Source organism: Rhinoderma darwinii, chromosome 9, assembly GCF_050947455.1.
Source record: "Rhinoderma darwinii isolate aRhiDar2 chromosome 9, aRhiDar2.hap1, whole genome shotgun sequence".
NCBI classification, from domain to species: domain Eukaryota; kingdom Metazoa; phylum Chordata; class Amphibia; order Anura; family Rhinodermatidae; genus Rhinoderma; species Rhinoderma darwinii.
The window spans coordinates 24,583,841-24,606,133 of record NC_134695.1 but is presented as its reverse complement, the minus strand read 5'-3'; the positions used below and the strand labels follow the sequence as shown (position 1 = coordinate 24,606,133).

Below are 22,293 nucleotides of genomic sequence, written 5' to 3'. Positions count from 1 at the left end.
AATCTGTATCTACAGAGGGCACTGTGGCATTATCTACAGAGGGCACTGTGGCACTATCTAAAGAGATGTGTGGCACCATCTACAGGGGGGCTGTGTGGCTCTATCTACAGGGGTGTTGGCACTATCTACAGATGGTTGTGTGACATTATCTACATGGGGCATTGTGGCAATATCTACAGAGGGCACTGTGGCACTATCTACAGGGGGCCATGTGGCACTATCTACAGAGGGCACTGTGGAATTATCTACAGAGGGCACTGTGGCATTATCTACAGAGGGGACTGTGGCATTATCTACAGAGGGCACTGTGGCACTATCTACATGGGACACTGTGGCAATATATACAGAGGGCACTGTGGCACTAACTACAGAGGGAACTGTGGCATTATCTACGGGGTGTGTGTAGCAGTATTTACAGAGGGCACGGTGGCAATACTACAGAGGGCACTGTAGCATTATCTACATGGGACACTGTGGCAATATATACAAAGGGCAATGTGGCATTAACTACAGAGGGCACTGTGGCATTATCTACAGGGTTTGTTCAGCACTATCTACAGACGGCACTGTGGCACTATCTACATGGGACACTGTGGCAATATCTACAAAGGGCACTGTGGCAATACTACAGAGGGCACTGTGGCACTATCTAAAAAGGAGCTGTGTGGCACCATCTACAGGGAGGCTGTGTGGCTCTATCTACAGGGGTGTTTGGCACTATCTACAGACAGCACTGTGACACTATCTACATGGGACACTGTGGCAATATCTACAGAGGGCACTGTGGCATTATCTAAAAAGGAGCTGTGTGGCACCATCTACAGGGGGCTGTGTGGCACTATCTACAGGTGGTCTGTGTGGCTCTATCTACAGGAGTGTTTGGCACTACCTACAGATGGCACTGTGGCATTATCTAAAAAGGAGCTGTGTGGCACCATCTACAGGAAGGCTGTGTGGCTCTATTTACAGGGGGCAGTGTGGCTCTATCTACAGGGGACACTGTGGCAATATCTACAGAGGGCACTGTGGCATTATCTAAAAAGGAGCTCTGTGGCACCATCTACAGGGAGGCTGTATGGCTCCATCTACAGGTGGTCTGTGTGGCTCTATCTACAGGGATGTTTGGCGCTATCTACAGACGACACTGTGGCATTATCTACAGAGGGCATTCTGGCAATATCTATAGAGGGTACTGTGGCACTATCTAGAGGGGGCAATGTGGCACTATCTACAGGGGGCCATGTGGCACTATCTACAGGGGGCACTGTGGCATTATCTACAGGGGGCACTGTGGCATTATCTACAGGGGTACTGTGGCATTATCTACAGAGGGCACTGTGGCATTATCTACAGAGGGCCCTGTGGCATTACCTACAGAGGGGACTGTGGCATTATCTACAGAGGGCACTGTGGCACTATCTACATGGGACACTGTGGCAATACATAGAGAGTGCACTGTGGCAATAACTACAGAGGGCACTATGGCAATATCTACAGAGGGCACTGTGGCATGATCTACAGAGGGCACTGTGGCACTAAAAAGGAGCTGTGTGGCACCATCTACAGGGAGGCTGTGTGGCTATCTACAGGGGTGTTCGGCACTATCTACAGATGGCACCTTGGCACAATCTACATGGGACACTGTGGCAATATCTACAGAGGGCACTGTGGCATTATCTACAGGGTGGGTGTGGCAGTATAAACAGAGGGAACTGTGGCAATATTACAAAGGGCACTATGGAAATATCTACCGAGGGCACTGTGGCATTATCTACAGGGGGCACTGTGGCACTATCTAAAAAGGAGCTGTGTGGCACCATCTACAGGTGGGCTGTGTAGCTCTATCTAGAGTGGTGTTTGGCATCTAAAGACAGCACTGTGGCATTTTCTACAGATGGCATTGTGGCAATATCTAGAGAGGGCACTGTGGGACTATCTACAGGGGGCCATATGGCACTATCTACAGAGGGCACTGTGGCATTATCAACAGAGGGGACTGTGGCACTATCTGCAGATGGCACTGTGGCACTATCTACATGGGACACTGTGGCGTTATCTACAGAGGGCACTGTGGCATTATTAACAGAGGGCACTGTGGCACTATCTACATGGGACACTGTGGCATTATCTACAGGGTGTGTGTGGCAGTATCTACAGAGGTCACTGTGGCAATACTACAAAGGGCACTATGGCTATATCTACAGAGGGCACTGTGACATTATCTACAGAGGGCGCTGTGACACTATCTAAAAAGGAGCTGTATGGCACCATCTACAGGGGGGCTGTGTGGCTCTATCTACAACGGTGTTTGGCACTATCTACAGACGGTTGTGTGGCATTATCTACAGATGACATTATGGCACTATCTACAGAGGGCACTGAGGCACTATCTACAGGGGGCCATGTGGCACTATCTACAGAGGGCACTGTGGCATTATCAACAGAGGGCACTGTGGCACTATCTACATGCGACACTGTGGCAATATCTACAGAGGGCACTGTGGCATTATCTACAGAGGGCACTGTGGCATTATCTACAGAGTGTGTGTGTGGCAGTATATACAGAGGGCACTGTGGCAATTCTACAAAGGGGACAATGGCAATATCTATAGAGGGCACTGTGGCATTATCTACAGAGGGCACTGTGGCACTATCTAAAAAGTAGCTGTGTGGCACTGTGGCATTATCTACAGGGTGTATGTGGCAGTATATACAGAGGGCACTGTGGCAATACTACAAAGGGCACTATAGCATGGGACACTGTTGCATTATCTACAGGGTGTGTGTGGCAGTATCTACAGAGGGCACTGTGGCAATACTACAAAGGGCACTATGGCAATATCTACAGAGGGCACTGTGGCATTATTTACAGAGGGCACTGTGGCATTATCTACAGAGTGTGTGTGTGGCAGTATATACAGAGGGCACTGTGGCAATTCTACAAAGGGGACAATGGCAATATCTACAGAGGGCACTGTGGCACTATCTAAAAAGGAGCTGTGTGGCACTGTGGCATTATCTACAGGGTGTTTGTGGCAGTATATACAGAGGGCACTGTGGCAATACTACAAAGGGCACTATAGCTGTAATGACAGAGGGTAGGGAAACGGACAAGTGAGCCCTAGTCTACCCACCACTCTGTCCCTGCCTACTTGCAACGACCCGCCCTAGGCGACGGGGTACAACTGGGCGGCGGTCCCTGCGCTCAGTAAGTGCACGACAAACACGACAAACATACAAGGGAATACAAGCAAGGGAAAGGGGCAGTTGCCCACGGCAACACCGTGAGCAACAGAGTGGTGAACGAGCCGAGTCAAGCCAGGAGTGTGCGAGGTACCAAACGAAGAGCAGAAGAGTAGTCAGTAAGCCAGGGTCTGTATGGGGCAGGATCAAAATAGAAGGAGCTGTAGCTGGGCCAGGAAACCACACGAAAAGAATCACAAGCACCGAGGGACAGGAAGGGCAGGCTTAAATAGACCGAGGGCGGGAGCTAGCTGAGTCTGGCCAGGTTGCGATAGGCTCTCCCACTCCTAAGCCTGCCAGCCTGAGTGGTGGAAGCTGGAGTCAGTCTCAGGGATGTAGATTCAGGTGCTGACTGATTAATTATGGGAGTTAACCCCGAAGCTGTGCCTGGCAGATCCTTTACAGTACCCCCCCTTTTATGAGGGGCCACCGGACCCTTTCTAAGTGGACCTGGCTTACTGGGGAAACGCAGGTGGAACCTCCTGACCAATACCCCAGCGTGAACATCCCGGGCGGGTACCCAAGTCCTCTCCTCGGGCCCGTATCCTCTCCAATGGACCAGGTACTGGAGGGAGCCTTGGACCATCTTGCTGTCCACAATCTTGGCCACCTCGAATTCCACCCCCTCAGGGGTGAGGACGGGAACAGGAGGTCTCCTCGAGGGAGCCAAGGACGGGGAGCAGCGTTTAAGGAGAGAGGCATGAAACACGTCGTGTATACGAAAAGACGAGGGTAACTCCAGCCGGAAGGAGACAGGATTGAGGACCTCAATGACCTTATACGGCCAAATAAACCGGGGAGCAAACTTCTTGGACGGAACCTTGAGACGCAAGTTCCTAGACGACAACCACACCAGATCCCCGACCATAAACAGGGGGTTAGCAGAACGTTTTCTATCAGCCTGAGTTTTTTGTACGCTCTGGGACGCCTCTAGGTTCTTCTGAAACTGGGCCCAGACTGTGCACAGTTCCCGATGAACGACCTCTACCTCGGGATTGTTGGAACTACCAGGTGAAACGGAAGAGAACCGTGGATTAAACCCAAAATTACAGAAAAAGGGGGAGACCCCTGACGAGTTACTGACCCGGTTATTAAGGGAAAATTCGGCGAGGGGAATGAATGAGACCCAATCATATTGACAGTCAGAGTTCAAAACACCTTAAATATTGTTCTAGAGATTGATTAGTCCTCTCAGATTGGCCATTGGTTTCAGGATGGAAGGCAGAGGAGAAGGACAGATCAATCTCCAACTTCATACAGAAGGCTCTCCAAAACAATGAAACAAATTGTACCCCTCTGTCCGAAACAATATTGACAGGGACCCCATGGAGACGCAGGATGTGTTTGACAAACAAGGTAGCCAATGTCTTGGCGTTGGGTAGTTTCTTGAGGGGCACAAAGTGGCACATCTTACTGAAGCGGTCTACTACCACCCACACCACCGACTTGCCTTGGGATGGAGGCAAATCGGTGATAAAATCCATGGAGATATGTGTCCAAGGTCTCTGGGGAATGGGCAACGAACGCAGTAAGCCCACTGGTCGAGACCTGGGAGTCTTGGACCTAGCACAAACCTCACAAGCGGCGACGTAGGCCTTAACGTCTTTAGGCAACCCAGGCCACCAATAGTTTCTAGTAATGAGGTGTTTGGTACCTAGGATGCCTGGATGACCAGATAGTGCGGAGTCATGATTTTCCCTAAGTACCCTTAGCCGGAATTGCAGGGGAACAAACAGCTTGTTCTCAGGAAGGTTCCCGGGAGCTGAACCTTGATCAGCAGCAATTTCAGAGACTAAATCAGAATCGATCGAGGAAATGATTATACCTGGAGGCAAAATACAAGCAGGATCTTCCTCCGAAGGAGGGCTGGCCATGAAGCTACGCGACAGTGCATCAGCCTTAATATTTTTAGACCCAGCCCTATAGGTAACAAAAAAATTGAATCTGGTAAAAAATAACGCCCATCGAGCTTGTCTCGGGTTTAGCCTCCGGGCAGATTCTAGGAAAACCAGATTCTTGTGGTCGGTAAGGACCGTTACCTGGTGCCTAGCCCCCTCCAGGAAGTGGCGCCACTCTTCAAATGTCCATTTAATGGCTAAGAGTTCGCGGTTGCCAATATCATAGTTACTCTCAGTTGGCGAAAACTTCCTGGAGAAGTAGGCACAGGGGCGGAGATGGGTGAGGGACCTGGTACCCTGGGACAAGACAGCCCCCACTCCCACCTCAGATGCGTCAACTTCTACGATAAATGGCTCCATTTGGTTGGGCTGAACCAGCACTGGGGCCGAGATAAAGCACTTCTTAAGGACCTCAAAAGCCTGGACAGCCTCAGGAGGCCAGTGGAGGAGATCAGCTCCTTTGCGAGTGAGGTCCGTAAGAGGCTTAGCGATGACCGAGAAGTTAGCAATAAATCTCCTGTAATAATTAGCGAACCCCAAAAAACACTGTAACGCCTTCAGGGAGGCAGGTTGGACCCATTCCGCCACAGCCTGAACCTTGGCGGGGTCCATGCGGAATTCATGAGGAGTAAGGATTTGACCCAAAAATGGTATTTCCTGTACCCCAAACACACATTTTTCGGTTTTGGCAAACAGTTTGTTTTCCCGAAGGACCTGGAGCACCTTCCTGACATGCTCAATGTGGGAGGACCAGTCCTTGGAAAACACCAGTATGTCATCAAGGTACACTACAAGAAATATCCCCAGGTAATTTCTCAAAATCTCATTTATGAAATTCTGGAAGACCGCAGGGGCATTACACAACCCAAAGGGCATGACGAGGTATTCGAAATGGCCTTTGGGCGTGTTAAACGCAGTCTTCCACTCATCCCCCTCTTTGATGCGGATAAGGTTATACGCCCCCCGTAGGTCCAACTTAGAGAACCATTGGGCCCCCTGAACCTGATTGAAGAGATCAGGAATCAAAGGAAGGGGATACTGGTTCCTTACCTTGACCTTATTCAGGCTACGGTAGTCAATGCATGGCCTAAGACCACCATCCTTCTTCCCTACGAAGAAGAAGCCAGCACCTACCGGAGAAGTAGAGGGACGAATGTAACCCTTGGCCAGGCATTCCTGGATATACTCTCTCATGGCTTCACGTTCGGGACAAGAAAGATTAAATATCCTACCCTTAGGAAGCTTAGCTCCTGGTACCAATTCGATAGCGCAATCGTATTCTCTATGAGGAGGTAACACTTCGGAGGCCTCCTTAGAGAAAACATCAGCGAAGTCCTGAACAAACTCTGGTAGCGTGTTCGCCTCCTCAGGGGGAGAAATAGAATTAACAGAAAAACATGACGTAAAACATTCATTACCCCATTTGGTTAGCTCCCCAGTATTCCAGGCAAACGTGGGATTATGCAACTGAAACCAGGGAAGGCCTAGAACCAAATCGTACGATAATCCCTGCATCAACAGTACAGAGCACTGCTCCAAATGCATGGAGCCAACAAGGAGTTCAAAAACAGGGGTATGCTGTGTAAAATAACCATTAGCAAGAGGAGTGGAGTCGATACCCACTACCGGGACAGGTTTAGGCAAATCAATCAGAGGCATAGCAAGAGACATAGCAAATTCCACAGACATGATATTAGTAGAGGACCCTGAATCCACGAAGGCACTGCCGGTAGCAGACCTACCACCAAAAGAGACCAGAAAGGGAAGCAAGATCTTAGTACGTTTCCTATTTACGGGAAATACCTGTGCGCCCAAGTGACCTCCCCGATGATCACATAGGCGCGGAAGTTCTCTGGCTGCATTCTTACGCTTAGGACAGTTGTTCACTTGATGCTTGTCATCCCCACAGTAGAAGCAGAGACCATTCTTCCTGCGGAATTCTCTACGTTGTTGGGGGGACACGGAGGCCCCGAGTTGCATAGGTATCTCTGAGTCTTTCGGGGAGGAACGAAGCAACGGAACTTCGGGAGGCATCATGGGGGAGTCGGAGGAGAAAACACATAAACGTTCACGTTGTCGTTCCCTGAGACGTCGGTCAAGTCGTACCGCTAAAGCCATAACCTGGTCTAGGGAGTCAGAAGAGGGATAGCTAACTAGCAGGTCTTTCAGGGCATTCGACAGACCCAACCTAAACTGGCACCTTAAGGCAGGGTCATTCCACCGAGAAGCTACGCACCACTTCCTAAAGTCAGAACAATACTCCTCAACAGGTCTCTTACCCTGACGTAAGGTCACCAGCTGACTCTCGGCAAAGGCAGTCCTGTCAGTCTCGTCATAAATAAGTCCGAGAGCAGAAAAGAAACAATCAACGGAGGAAAGTTCAGGGGCGTCAGGAGCCAAGGAGAAGGCCCACTCTTGGGGCCCTTCCTGGAGCCGGGACATAATTATACCCACCCGCTGGCTCTCAGAACCTGAGGTATGAGGCTTTAAACGAAAGTAAAGCCTACAACTCTCCCGAAAGGAGAGAAAAGCCCTCTGGTCCCCTGAGAACTGGTCGGGCAACTTGAGGTGGGGTTCAAGAGGTGAGGTTAGGGGAACTACCAAGGTAGCATCAGGCTGGTTGACCCTCTGAGCCAGGGCCTGGACCTGTAGGGAGAGACCCTTCATTTGCTGAGCCAGGGTCTCACGGGGGTCCATAGTGGTGTCAGGGACCCGGGTAGACTAGGTATGGGCTTGTGATTATATAATGACGGAGGGTAGGGAAATGGACAAGTGAGCCCTAGTCTACCCGCCACTCTGTCCCTGCCTACTTGCAACGACCCGCACTAGGCGACGGGGTACAACTGGGCGGCGGTCCCTGCGCTCAGTAAGTGCACGACAAACACGACAAACATACAAGGGAATACAAGCAAGGGAAAGGGGCAGTTGCCCACGGCAACACCGTGAGCAACAGAGTGGTGAACGAGCCGAGTCAAGCCAGGAGTGTGCGAGGTACCAAACGAAGAGCAGAAGAGTAGTCAGTAAGCCAGGGTCTGTATGGAGCAGGATCAAAATAGAAGGAGCTGTAGCTGGGCCAGGAAACCACACAAAAAGAATCACAAGCACCGAGGGACAGGAAGGGCAGGCTTAAATAGACCGAGGGCGGGAGCTAGCTGAGTCTGGCCAGGTTGCAATAGGCTCTCCCACTCCTAAGCCTGCCAGCCTGAGTGTTGGAAGCTGGAGTCAGTCTCAGGGATGTAGATTCAGGTGCTGACTGATTAATTATGGGAGTTAACCCCGAAGCTGTGCCTGGCAGATCCTTTACAATAGCCATATCTAAAGACAGCACTGTGGCATTATCTACAGATTGAATTGTGGCAATATCTACAGAGGGCACTGAGGCACTATCTACAGGGGGCCATGTGGCACTATCTACAGAGGGCACTGTGGCATTATCGACAGAGGGGGCTGTGGCACTATCTACATGGTACACTGTGGCAATATCTACAGAGGGCACTGTGGCATTATCTACAGAGGGCACTGTGGCACCATCTAAAAATGAGCTGTGTGGCACTATCTACAGGGAGGGTGTGTGGGTCTACAGGGGTGTTTCGCACTATCTACAGAGGGCACTGTGGCACTATCTACATGGGACACTGTGGCAATATCTACAGAGGGCACTGTGGCATTAACTAAAGAGGGCACTGTGGCATTATATACAGCGTGTGTGTGGCAGTATATACAGAGGGCACTGTGGCAATACTACTAAGGCCACTATGGCATTATCTAGAGAGGGCACTGTGGCACTATCTAAAAAGGAGCTGTGTGGCACCGTCTACAGGGAGGCTGTGGGGCTCTATCTACAGGGGGGCTGTGTGGCTCTATCTACAGGGGTGTTTGGCACTATCTACAGATGGCACTGTGGCTCTATCTACAGAGGGGCAGTGTGGTTCTATCTACAGCGGTGTTTGGCACTATCTACAGAGGGCATTGTGGCATTATCTATAGAGGGCACTATCTACAGGGGGCCATGTGGCACTATCTACAGAGGGCACTGTGGCATTATCTTCAGAGGGCACTGTGGCATTACATACAGAGGGGGCTGTGGCATTATCTACAGAGGGCACTGAGTGTGACACTATCTACACTTGTTTTTACACTACCATTAATGATCAGCACATATTACCTAGCATTAGTGATAAAGTGAGACATCACCTGCTTGTAAACATACCGATAACCAGAGAGATACTGTCCACCATAGTAGCCGAACTAGTGCAGAAATTTTTCTTTTATTTGCATGCAGAAATTCTGGGAAGAAATCCACTCCCCGTTAGCCACTCCCACCAGTTAAGCCATGCCCACATAAACACAACCAGCAAAGAAGCCACGCCCTAAGTGTTCCCCTGGATAATTTTAGCAAATGTTGGCAACAATGACTACTGCATACTACAAACCATTGGGCATGCCTAGTAGCCACAAGCTGAAAGCAGAGATATACAGCAGTACTGAGACAGGGCATAGCCTGCAATTAGATAACACGATCATATCGCTGTGGAGAGCCTAGATAACAGCGGACAGCATTAATGTCCAGAGCGGATAAACATAAGTCTCTGATATGTCTGTCCCAAACCCCCCAATTTTTTTTATAATAAATATATATATATATATATATATATATATATATATATATATATATACATATATAAACCTGGCAAATCACCATGCTTTATCTCATGACATGAAGAGTCAAATAGCGGCATTACCTGAGGCATGACCACTCCATCATAGGGAACAGGGAGTCAGACATATTTTTCTTCTTATCTTGAGATCTAACAGAAGAAAAAAAACGTATGCTTTTTGTCTCCAGAGGCCCTTATGGGGTGTCTGACCACATTTTGATTTTTACTAAATAATCTATTAACTTCTGTCCAATAGGGGTCGTATTAAACTTAACCTGTCTGTGCTGCCTGAAGGACGTCCATGAAACTGGGAATGACACTCAGTATACAGATCAAGGGAAGTGGTACTGTGCAGTCTCCATACATAGAAACTAAGAGCAGATACTGAGAATTATATCCAACATACAGGAAAGAAAAAGTGGTAATGTGCACTGTCCATATATACAGAATAAGAGCAGATACTGAGAATTACACCCAGTATACAGGACAAGAGAAGTAGTACTATGTCCATATATACAAAATGTGAGCAGATACTGAGAATTACATCCAGGTGCTGTGCAGTGTCTATACAGTGAAGGAAATAAGTATTTGATCCCTTGCTGATTTTGTAAGTTTGCCCACTGTCAAAGACATGAACAGTCTAGAGTTTTTAGGCTAGGTTAATTTTACCAGTGAGAGATAGATTATATATTAAAAAAAGAAAATCACATTGTCAAAATTATGTGTATTTATTTGCATTGTGCACAGAGAAATAAGTATTTGATCCCCTACCAACCATTAAGAGTTCAGCCTCCTCCAGACCAGTTACATGCTCCAAATCAACTTGGTGCCTGTATTAAACACCTATAATTGTCTTATGAGTCAGCCCTATGGCTTTAGTATTCAGTTTTTTAGTATTCCCACACCGTATGCTAATGAGCATAACAGAGTCATATCTTCTTTTGAAAAGAGTCAAATCTTCGTTTGAAAAGTCATATCTTCATTCCTCAAGTCTTTCTGAGTTTACCCCATCTCCTTACTTTTGATTGACAGCTCTTCGCCTTCCCCAGCACATACAATCCCGTGCTTGTGAATTGATGTCCTCTTCTGGTGTGTGCGCACAAAGGGACACTGGATTATTACGATAAAGGGCGAAAAAATTTTGCAGACCGTTATTTACTGTCGGAGTAGGAGTTTAGGAGAGGGGATAACAGCAATGAACTTTTGATAGCAGCGGCCAGTGAGGGATAAGTAAAGTTCAATAGGTGAAATGCTTGTGACAGGTTCCCTTTAAGAATTTTGTCTCCTGTGCCCACAGTCTTGAAGTTACATAGTTACATAGTTGATAAGGTTGAAAAAAAGACACAGGTCCATCAAATCCAATCCTACTGTTTTAATCCAGAGGAAGGCAACCCCCAATGAGGTGGATGCCAAATGCCTCATTAGGGGAAAATTCCTCCCTGACTCCAAATATTGCAATCAGAATAAATCCCTGAATCAATGTCCCATCTCCAGAATCTAGTACTCATAACCTGTAATATTATATTTTTCAAGAAAGGCATCAAGGCCCTTCTTGAACTTGTTAAAGAATCAACCTTCACAACATCCCGTCGCAGAGAGTTCCATAGTCTCCCTGCTCACCCAGCAAAGAATCCTCATCTGTGATAGTGGTGAAACCCTTTTCCTCTAGATGTAGAGGATGCTCCCTTGTTCTTTTTACAGGCCTAGGTGTGAAAAGATCATCACCTAGAAACATCTCCCAATACACAGTAAATCCAAATTTTACTCCATATACCACAGGGGTAACTATTTAGAAACGTTCTATGCTTTAGCTTCAAATGAGCTCAGGAATATTAATAAAATAAAATCACAACATGACAGTCTAAATAAAAACGAACAGGAAAACCATGTATTAGTAATCAGATGAGCAGACAAGGGACGGGGAATAGTCATCCAGTATAGAGAAATTTATATGAAAGAAGCATTGAATATTCTATCAGATACATCCTATTGTAAAGTTGTAGATCATGACCGGAAAACAGATTTTCAGAAAAAAAAATGAACATTTTATAGAGTAAGCTCACTAAAAATTCTTAATAAATAAAAGGGGGAAAAAAAATTCTCAGCTAAAAATCCAGAAACTCCTTTTTTCTATCATCTCCCAAAGGTCCATAAAGACCAAAAGAACCCACCAAGGTGACCAATTATCTCAGGGATAAATTCCTTGAAATGTAGACGGTCATACTTTATAGACCTACATTTGCAAACTTTAGTCATCAGACTTCCCTCCTATTTGATGGATTCCACAAGCCTAATTGGAGACCTCAAAAATATAGATTGGAAAGATAATTACAGCCTTCTAACCCATGATGTCACATCGTTATACTCCAACATAGAGCATACACTAGGACTAGTAGCTATCAAACACTACCTAGAAGGAGGCACTTTACTCCACATAGAGCAAAGCAATTTTTTAATAGAAGGTCTTAAATATATTTTAACAAACAAAGTTTTTAAACATGAATGTAAAATATATCAACAGGAGAAATAATTATATTATTTAAATTATATTACCGGGGACACGAAAATAATTTATTACAGATGATACATTGATGACTTATTCATTATATGGTCTGGTACAATGGAGGAAGCCGGGTCGTTCACAGAGTCCCTAAATAAGAACCCTTGGGGACTCAAATATACACCCACATTGTCAGGAACTGATATAATTTTCCTAGACCTGGAAATTAACCGCAATAATTCCTTCTTCGTCACCAAAACTCATTTTAAGAAAGTAGATACGAACAGCCTTCTAAACTTTAGATGTGCACACTACAAGAAATGGACTGTGACTATACCGTACAGTCAGTTTAGAAGAGTAAGGAAAAACTGTACTTCTACTAGATTTTACAAACACCAATCCAAAATACTTAAGAAAAGATTTGAGGATAACGGATACCAAAAAAACATTATTAAAAACACATTTAAGGACAATTTAGTCTTTTCTCAAGATTACTGTAATAAAGAAAAGAAGAAAATTAACCACACATAAAATGAAAGGTAAACCGTCCGTATTTACGGAAGCATTGCTAGGCAACATGTTGATGACATATTTTGCAACCTCCCTCTTTTTGTAAGGATCCGTATATACGGATGCAATACGGACCGTGTTTACGGACACCCTTCCGTATATACGGATGAAATACGGATTCCTACTGATCCGTATTTACGGTCAGTATTTCAGGATAGATGAAAATACTGTTGTGTGAATGGGACCTTAGCATTTTTATCAAGCCTGAGGAAGACCTAGTTACTAGGTTGAAACGTGTCGCTATTTTATCATTTATTTTGTTGTAATTATCAACATTGTTTTAGAGAAATAAATCATTTTTTTACTCAACCACCTGGGCACCTGGGAACTGTGTAATTACCATTCTGGCATAAGCCACAAGCAACACAGGAGTGCCACATGAAGGAGTGATTTTTTTTCTATTTGGAATCCATTGGACTTTACTTTCACCGGGTGTTCTGGTGCCAAACCAGCTACCGGTGTCCACTCCAAGAGGTCTGCATACTGTTGCCACACGGAGCCTATTGACCCCCACATCTAAGATTCGAATTGTGCCGACCATCCTGCACTAACACAGAAGGTGAGTACCGTGATCACCCCTTTCTGTTCACTTATGATCTGTGTCCACAATCCCATTTCCTTGTTATAGATCCCATCCATACGTTGTTACCTTAGAGGAGCGCCTGTGTTCTTTTTCCTTTTTTTTTCCCCTTTCCCACTAAAAAGATCATTAGAAAGATCTCAGTACTGTCCAATTATCTATTCGTACATTGTAATTAGATCACCCCATAACAGTCTTTTTTCGAAACTGAATAGCCCCAAGTTTGATGGTACTGCAATCCACCCATTCCCTTAATTACCTTGGTTCCCCATCTTTGCACCTGTTCTAGTTCAGCCATGTCCCTCTTTGTCAAAAATTGTACGAAATATTACACATGGTTTGACTAGTGATTTGTATAGAGGCAAAACTATGTTTGTGTCATGAACATCTATGCCTCTTTTGATGTATCCCATGATTTTATTTGCCTTGGCAGCAGCTGCCTGGCACGGGTTGCTAATGGTAAATTTTCTGTCCACCAATGTCCCTAAATCTTTTTCAGTAGTAGATTTACACAGTGTTTTACCACTTAATGCATAATTATAAAATTTGTTTCCACGGCCCAAGTGCATAACCTTACATTTATCCATATTAAAATTAATTTGCCATTTCTCTGCCCAAATCTTCAGCTTCCCAAATACCTCTGTAGTATTACATAATTTCCTGTGTTGATTGCAGATTACTAAACTCTGTAAAGTAAATACTGAAATGATACTCTGTAAACCCTCTACAAGGTCATTTATAAACATATTAAAAAGATGACCCAATACTGACCCCTGTGGAACCCCACTGGTAACTGTGACCCACTCTGAGTATGCACCATTAATAACCACCCTCTGTTTTCTATCACTGATCCAGTTGTTGAACCAATTACACATATTTTCCCCCCGGTCTCAGTATTTTTATTTTATATACCAACCTTTTATGAGTCACAGTATTAAACATCTTTGAAAAGTCTAGATACACCACATCCACAGCCTTATCCAGGTCCAGTCTACAATTCACCTCCTCAGAAGATAATCAGATTGGATTGACAGGGCCGATCCCTCGTAAACCCATTCCCCATTCTAACGTCCAATGGGGTTGTGGATCCAGTGGGCTATTCTCTATTCAATGGTACATTGGTGGCATCTGGATACAGTCAGATTGCAGGTAGTGGATATAATCTAGTGCCGGATTACTGGAAGCAGGCTGGTGCCAGATTACTGGAAGCAGGCTGGTGCCGGATTACTGGAAGCAGGCTGGTGCCGGATTACTGGAAGCAGGCTGGTGGCGGATTACTGGAAGCAGACTGGTGCCGGATTACTGGAAGCAAGCTGGTGCCGGATTACTGGAAGCAGGCTGGTGTCAGATTATTGGAAGCAGACAGGTGCCGGATTACTTGAAGCAGGCTGATGCCGAATTACTTGAAGCGGCCACAACATACAGAGTACAGGATAACGACTGGTCACGGACACATGATGCAGGATACTGACTGGTCATGGACACAGTACACAGGATGCAGGATACCAACTGGTTACGGACACATGATGCAGGATATAGACTGTTTGCGGATACAGGACACCGACTGGTAACGGACACAGGATACTGACAGGTAACAGACACAGCATACAGAACGTTCGCAGGCTAACACTAGGTTAGTTGCTCATGCACTGGGATAGTGGGCAGGGTTCCCTTAATAGTCCAGAATATCCAGGGATAGGCTGGGGACACTTTTACTGTAGGCAGATCGTGCTCTCTGCCTGACCCTGCTCAGAGCTCGCCGGCGTCCCGGAGGAGGCGGGCGCCAGTGATCACAGTCTAGCTGGAGGCCATGACCACCAGCAGGAGGGGAACATCGGCGGTCAGCGTCCGCTGGCGCTACACCCATGCTGATGTTCCATTAACAGTTTATTTGCATTGAGATACTCTAGAATAGCATCTCGTAGAAAACCCTCACATATTTTACCCACAATGGAGGATAAACTTACAGGTCTATAGTTTCCGGGCTCACTTTTTGACCCCTTTTTGAATATTGGCACCACATTTGCTATATGCCAGTCCTGTGGAGCAGACTCAGTCATGATAGAATCCTTAAACATCAGAAATAAGGGTCTGTCTGTCACGGTACTTAAGTCCTGCAGAACGCAGGGGTGTATACCATCCGGACCTTGTGATTTGTCTATTTCAGTGTTTCTAAAGCGGCGCTGCACTTCTTGCTGAGTTAAGCAGGTGACATTTAATGGAGAATTTACTTCATCCCTAATCATGTCGTCTGACATTGGATTTTCCTGTGTAAATACAGTAGAGAAAAAGGCGTTTTATAGATTGGACTTTTCCTCATCCTCCTCCATCATTACTTCCAGATTATATTTGAGAGGGCCAATACTTTCAGTTTCTTATTATTTATGTATTTGAAAAATATTTTTGGGTTATTTCTACTTTCTTTGGCAGCGAGTCTCTCTGTTTCAATCTTTGCTGCCTTTATTTGTCTTTTACACAACTTATTTTTCCCTTTATAATTATTTAATACCTCGTCACTTTCATCCTGCTTTAGCAATTTTAACACTTTTTATCATGTGTTGCCCCCTTTATGGTTTTATTTAACCACATCGGTTTCATCCTGTTTCTAGTTTGTTTAATCCCATAAGGTATATATTTTTCACAGGACCTATTTAGGAGGCTTTTAAAAACATCCCATTTAGTTTGTGTATTTTTATTTTTTAGGACATTGTGCCAGTTTATGCTCTTAAGGTCATCCCTTAGCCCATAAAAAATTGGCCTTTCTGAAGTTTGGTGTTTTTCTAGGTACGCTACCAAAGATATTATTAAAGAATACATAAAAACGTATTTATGTTGTAGTTAACTAGGTGACCCCCAACCTGTACTTTTGATATCCTGTCCGGCCTATTGGTTAAAATTAGGCCTAGAAGTGCACCCCTCTTGTTGGGTCCTGCACCAGTTGTGAAAGGTAATAGTCTTTAATTATTGTCAAAAACCGGTTTCCTTTGTTGGACCTGCAGGTTTCTGCCTCCCAGTTTATATCAGGGTAGTTAAAGTCCCCCATAATAATGACTTCATTATGATTTTCTGCCTCATCTATTTGCTCTATTAGTTGATTTTCTGCTTCTTCCATTATACTTGGAGACTTATAACAAACCCCTATTTTTTCTCCCTCCCCTTATTTCCACCCATAGGGACTCCAAATAATAATTTCCCTCATAGATATCATCACGCAGGATGGGTTTTAGGCAGGATTTTACATATAAACAAACTCATCCCTCCTTTCTTATTAGTACGATCATTCCAAAACAGGCAGTAAACCTGCAAATTAACAACCCAGTCATAGCTACGTATAATCTAGCCATGTCTCACTTATCCCCATTATGTCACAATTCTCCTCCAGCATTATAAACTCAAATTCCTCAATCTTGTTATTGAGGCTTCTCGCATTAGTATGCATGCACTTTATATGTTCATTCGTACTACTTTTCTTCTTATTCCTATTAACTGTTCTAACCCATTTCTCTATTCCACCCCATGTTAATTTCTTTGCTCCAGCTAACTAGCTACACTGTCCTCCCCTTCTATAAAGTAACTGCCCTCCACCTATTCCCTAGTTTAAACACTCCTCCAGCCAACTTTTCCCTCAACACAGCTGCACCCTTCCCCATTTATGTGCAGCCCATCCCTACCGTAGAATCTGTAGCCAACAGAGAAGTCGGCCCAGTTCTCCAAAAATCCAAACCCCTCCTTCCTACACCAATTCTTTAGCCACGTATTCATCTCCCACTGTCTCTTTGGTGTGTGGTACATGGAGTATTTCTGACAATACTACACTTGAGGTCTTTGCGCTGAGTTTGTTACCGAAGTTGCTTAAATCATGTTTTATGAACGTACACCTACGTCTAACTTTGTCATTTGTGCACATGACCGCTTGGTCTTCACCAGCCCCTCAAAATAATCTGTCAACCCAATCCAAAATATGCCGAAACCGGGCACCCGGAAGACCGCAAACTTTTCGGTAGTCCTGGCTTTTGTGACCGATTGCCCTATCTGTTCCCCTAATAATAGAGTCTCCAACTACCAGGATCTGTTTAGCCTTTCCTTCCTGCTTCCATTCCCCTCCTTACTGGAGCAGACATTCCCCTGGTTGCTAGAGGACGTGTCTAGCTGCAGCAGTGCTACTACTGAACTGACGCCCCCCTCATTCGCCAACTTGGCAAACTTGTTGGAGTGTTCCAGATCAGAACTAGTCTCCCTTACACTCTTTCCTCTACACCGCATTCTAACTGTTACCCAGATATTTGCTGTGGCTCAAGGACCTTTGATCCCGTAATGGTCACATGATGTTCTTTCAAAGGTCCTGTAGTCACAGTAACAAGCAGACTGTGTGACTGAAGGCTCCTGCATACATCTGTGTATGTGGAAATTGCATTATATCTCTGTTCAGTACCCACATACACAGGTGTATGCAGGACTGTACAGGAGAGTATTACAGTGGACCTTGATCAGTGGAGCGGCTGGCCCACCGGGAAAATTCACGGCAAAGTACATTACCTGTGCGCCTCTGCTCAGGACGATGATACAAATAAAAGCAGTGGTGGAGCAAGGAGGCATCTGCTCTCTTCTTCTCGATTCACTCACTGACCCCTAACATTAGCGCAGAGTGGCACGATGCAGTAACATCATAGTGCCTGCATTCGCCAAGCGCTAATTCACAAATGCGGCATAATTACTGTGAGCTGACACTTAGAAGGCTGTATTATTGTGAGGGGGACATTTAGGGGGCATCATTGCTATGTGGAGGCACTAAGTAACCATACTTACTGTGTGGGGGGAAGGGGACATAAAAACTATGAGGTGACACTAAGGGGGCATCACTACTGTGTGGGAACAATAACGGGGCATCACTAATGTGGGACACTAAGGGGCCATTAATACTGTGAAGGGGGAACTGGGGGCAGGGGCGTAGCTATTGGGGAACGCAGGGCATGTGCCCTGGGTGCAACTTGGAGGAAAGGAAGGGGGTCACTGGGCCGGGTGGAACAGGCATAGTTGCCAAAAGTCCCGAACTTGCTGGGACTGTCCTGAATTCACAGAGACCGTCCCGGCAAATTACTGTCCCGGATGTGTCCTGGCAAGTGCCATATTCAATTGTATCTGTATCCTCAGGATGCAGATACAATTGAATATTATGATAATGTATAAAGCAGAAAAAGGAAACACAGTGGCGCTGCTTAGGATGAAAATGAACCCAAGTTCATGTTTAATAACTAAATCGCAAGATGATATGCGAAAAAGACAGTCAATTTGGATGAGATGGAAAATAAGGGGAAAAAAAGAATAGAAAACGGAAATAATGTGCAATTTTGAAATATGTAATGTTGCCTTGACTCTGATTAAACCCTGTCATATTAACTGTCATTCCTCTCTACTCGAGTTTTTTTATATTTATACTTATAATAACTTTGCAGTTTTTGTATTGCAATTGTATTTTTTCACACACAATGTTTCATATTGCTAACGTTTTAATGTTTTAATGTTTACACACTTGTATTTATTTTATTTTTTCCGTGGCTGCATACAACCAGCCTCGTGTTTATTTGATCTTTGAACTCTGACCCGCCTCTCTTTGGCGTTTTTTTCGGCGCGCTGTTGCAACGTATTCAATTCATCCAATCAACTAATTATTACATTATTGATGTTTACCCCCTTATATATATACCTATGTCGATTGTATGTATTTTTCTTGCCTGACGAAGACACCAGTCCGGTGTTGAAACGTGTAGCATTCATTCGATTTAAATCATTATTAAACATGAACTTGGGTTCATTTTCATCCTAAGCAGCGCCACTGTGTTTCTTTTTTCTGCTTTATACATTATCTCAATCTCGGCAACTCCTTGTGATTATTGCCTATGGAACCGGGCAGCAGCTTCTTCTTGTCAATTTGCTAAGTGCATTTCATACTCCTAATTGTGATACTTGCCAGTATTCACATTCTCAAGGTGAGCACGTTATATTATGTGTTCCCCTGTCCCTTTTATACTCATCTGCACTATGTGGCGCCGTGTTTTTTTTTCATTTTATTTTAGAAATTGAATATTATGGCCGAGCAGGAAACTTTCCGTGACGTCAGGGGCTCCTACAGGAAAATAATACCCGGCCAGAGCATTGAGGAAAGTATTCCCGGCAACGCTCTGGCTGGGGATTCCACTTCTAGAGAGAGCCCCAATAGCACTATCTACAGGGAGGGGTGTAGCACTATCTACAGGCGTGGTGACATTATCTACCAGGCTGTGTGTGTGGCACTGTCTACAAGGGTGGGCTGTGTGGCTTTATCTACAATGGGGGTGTGGCACTATCTTTAGGGAGGTTGTTTGGCACTACCTACAGGGGGGGAGTGTGGCTGTATTTACAAGGAGGAGCTGTGTGGCACTAGGCCTGTGTGGCACTATCTACAGGGGGCCTGTGTGGCACTATCTACAAGGGGGTGCGTGGCACAATCTACGGGGTTGTGGCACGATCTACTAGGTGGTGAGTGTGGCATTATCTACTGGGGGAGTGTTGTAATATCTACAGGGGGCTGTGTGGCACTATCTACAAGGAAGGCTGTCTAGCAGTATCTACAAGGGGGGTGTGACACTATCTACAAGAGGAGGCTGTTCGTTACCATATAGTATCATTAGTCTCAGTTATACAACTTGTTTTAGTCAGCACACTGACCTCTTTAATTTATTTTCTTAAGTTATTATGTTAACTACCATATATAACTATACTGCTTATAAAATGTACAAATGGTTTTGTGCTCGAGTTACATAAAAAAATTTGAAAAAAATGGCACCTCATTGGTTGGTAGAAAAAGCAAACATGGAAAGGGGTAAGTAGATGTCGGGAAAGAAGTGGGGGGGGGGTGCAATCTAAATCTTTGTCCCGGGTGCAAGAGAACCTAGCTATGCCTCTGCTGTGGGCATCATTACTGTGCGAAAGGTACTACTATGTGGGGCTCTAAAGGGGCATCTTTACTGAGGGGCATAATTCCTATGTGGGGACACTAAGAGGGCATCCTTACTATGTGAAGGGTACAAAGGGGGCATTATTACTTTGAGGGCACTAAGGGGGGCACCAGAGGGTATCCTTACTGTGTGCGGGGCACCACTAGGAGGGCACTATTACTGTGGGGGGGCAGTAAGTGGGGCATAATTTCTATGTGGGGCACTAAGGGAATATTCTTACTACGTGGGGGAACTAAAGAAGCATTCTTACCGTGTGTGGGTAATGGTGCATCCTTACTATGTGAGGGCATTAAGGGGCATCCAACTGTGTGGGGGTATTAAGGAGGCATAATTTTTGTGAAGGCACTAAGGGTGAATTTTTACTCTATGGGAATACTAAGAAATCATCCTAACTGTGTGGGGGACACTAAGTGGGCATCCTTAATGTGTGGGAGCATCCTTACTGTGTGGGACGCAAAGAGGACATTCTTATTGTGGGAAGGGTACAAAGGGGACATTATTACTGTAAGGGGGCATCTTAACTGTGTGTGGGGCACAGAGAGGGCACTATTACTGTGAGAGGGCACTAAGGGGGCATCATTTCTAGGTAGGGCACCCTGGGGGTATTCTTATTATGTGGGGGGCACTAAGCCTCCTTACTGTGTGGGGGCACTAAGGAGCATCCCTATAGTGTGTGGGGCACAAAGAGGGCATCCTTATTGTGGGAGGGGTACTAAGGGGACATTATTACTGTAAGGTGGCATCTTAACTGTGTGTTGGGCACAGAGCGGGCACTATTACTGTGAGAGGGCACTAAGGGGGTATCATTTCTATGTGGGGGCACCCTGGGGGTATTCTTATTATGTGGGGGGCACTAAGCATCCTTACTGTGTGGGGGCACTAATGAGAAAAAGTTAGGGTGAGGAGGCACTAAGCGGGCATCCTTACTTTGTGAGGGGTACTAAGGGGACATCATCACTGTATGGGGGCGCTATTACTTGTGTGCCACATACAGAGCACAAAATTTATTGTTAAGGATTACTAAGGGGGCATTATTACTGTGATGGGACACCAAGGGGGCATCATTTCTTTGTGGGGCACTTAGCAGGCATCCTTACTATGTGGGGGCCCTAAGGAAGTATTCTTACTGTGTGGGGGCACTAATGGGTCATCATTTTTATGTGGTCCTATAAGGGGGGCATAGTTACTGTGAGGAGGCACTAAATAGGTACCCTTACTGTGAGATGGAATACTAAGAGAGCATTACTACTGTGAGGGGGCACAAAGGGGGCATCATTTTTACATGGGCCACTAAGGGAGCATTATTACTATATGGGCCACTAAGCCCCATCCTTACTGTGTTACACTAAGGAGGCATCCCTTCTGTGTGCAGGGTACTAAGGGGGCATTAATACCGTGAGGGGGCACTAAGGGGGCATCATCACTGTGTGTAGGCCCTATTACTGTGTGCCACACAAAGAGGGTACTATGAAAGTGTGTGGGGCACAAAGGGGCACTGTTACTGTGTGGGGACACTATTAATGTGTACTTTACACACAGGGGGCACTATTACTGTGTGGGGAACTGAGGGGACACTATTACAGTGTGGAGTACAATCTGTTTCCCACTATTTTTGGGGGCACTATCTTGATGGCACTATTTTTCCTGCAGTAGAACACTTAACGTGGGGCAATAGGATAGAAAGTTATATAGATGTGGGGATGATGCTGGAAAAGCGAAGAGCTAAACACATCTTGACAGCAAACTCTGCAGAGACAATTCATGACTGGGAAAAGTTGTCATGGCACTCTGGGTTGTATGCAGAGAAAAGTTATTATGTCTAATAAGACGTTGCTTGTGAGCCACTAGA

The 22,293-nt window shown here is 45.5% G+C and overlaps 1 protein-coding gene across 1 annotated transcript in view; it reads right to left on the bottom strand.

Moving 5' to 3' along the window:
* Nucleotides 1-22,293, bottom strand: part of LOC142660297 (serine/threonine-protein kinase D1-like) — a 256,966-nt gene that overhangs the window by 86,281 nt on the left and 148,392 nt on the right. The window lies entirely within an intron of this gene.